This window comes from Brassica napus, unplaced genomic scaffold (assembly GCF_020379485.1).
Source record: "Brassica napus cultivar Da-Ae unplaced genomic scaffold, Da-Ae ScsIHWf_193;HRSCAF=342, whole genome shotgun sequence".
NCBI classification, from domain to species: Eukaryota; Viridiplantae; Streptophyta; class Magnoliopsida; order Brassicales; family Brassicaceae; genus Brassica; species Brassica napus.
In genome coordinates this window covers 135,001-136,611 of record NW_026015355.1, presented here as the reverse complement: position 1 = coordinate 136,611, position 1,611 = coordinate 135,001, and positions in this window count along the sequence as shown.

The following is a 1,611-nucleotide window of genomic DNA, read 5'->3' as shown; positions in this document are numbered from 1 at the left end:
ATATACGGGATCCAAGTACTGTTGAACCCGAGAGAATCGAGGAGTTGGAGACAAACCTTACGTATCCGGAAGGACCAATCAGATTAGGAGAACGGCGTATTCGGAAGCTCAAAAAGCGTGAGATTGCTCAAGTACAAGTGTTCTGGGGAAGACAAAACAGGATTCATGTTACTTGGGAGGATGAAGCGAGATTTAAAACCGATCACCCGGAGTTTTTCCGAGAGGACGTTGTAATGAAGAAGGAGGCCCCTCAGAGCCTTAGAATTCGAGGACGAATTCTGTTAACGGGGGGAGAATGTAGAAACCCTTAAAAAAAAAAAAAAAAAAAAAAAAATATTATTATTTAGTGGTTGTACCGCGGGCAATGGATGGTCGAAGAATTGATCATGGGTGAACCATAAGCTGCTGGACCATGGTTAGAAAAGTGTTAGATTGATCAGACGGCAGTTTTGGAAGAATCACATTTTTGAAGCACGACGGTTTAGAAGCTCGACGTTTTTGAAGATTGACGTTTCTTCATCGCGAAGTTTTCTCAGAATATCTTCGTATCAGTAAAATATTATTCTGAAGACATTATAAGTCGAAAGCAGGACGGGAATTAAGCAGGACGGGAAGCAAGCACGACGGGATTGAAGCACGACGGGAAAACCCGAAGTTGGGCGAAAACCCTAATTTTGGTATTATCGATTTTTCGAGGAAGCCGGAGGCTCGAGAAATATTTTCCATCAAGGTCAGGATTCACTTGGAGTTTATTAAAAATATTCATCTCATCAGAACGGGCGTAGAAAAATATTCGGGATTGATCGCGGGACGAAAATTCATCGGAAGGGTCGAAATCAGTCGAATGGACCGAGAAGCTCGAGCTGGCCTTATCTATGAGATAAGGACGTGATGTAACCTGCCTGGCATGGTATGTGGCAAGGGAAGCAGGAGGTGTTGAAGCCCAGGAGAGCACAGCATGCTGATTGACACCCAGAAGCACGAGGTGCCGCGAAACCTGCGATCGGAGCATGCTGAGCGACATGTGTGCGCTGAGTGTCAATCTGGATGAGGTCAGGCCGTGGATCAGACATCTGGAGGGCATGGTGTCACTCTGCATGATGTCCTGGTCATGCCATCAGACATGTGGAGCACGAGGTGCCGCGACGCATGCGTCCGGAGCCATGCGAGGCGACACACGGGCTGCCACACGGCTTGTTCTGATTGGTTGCTGCATCCTATATAAACCCCACGACCCCAGCTCATTTTAAACCATCCAGCACACCTGAAACTCAGAGAAAAACGTGAGAGAGAAAGCAAAGAAAGAAAGATCGAGTTTCGATAGTTTTCGAGCGATTTAGGCAGTTTTCGAGAACAGTTACTCTGCCGATTTTGAGTCAGCACTTGGAGAAGATTCTGTTCAAGTGAAGAGAGATCAGTTCTAGTGGAGACCAGTTCAAGTGAAGATCAGTCCAGACGTGGGTCTACTTGTGAAGGTCGGGAAAGGGTTCGGATCACAGAAGTCGGGTTTGGGGTCAAGGCCACGGTCAACCAAAAACTGTGAGTTATAATCAATTGATTGCTGAGTTGTTTTTATGCAGGGTCCCGTTACTTGGAAGTTGGATCATGGCA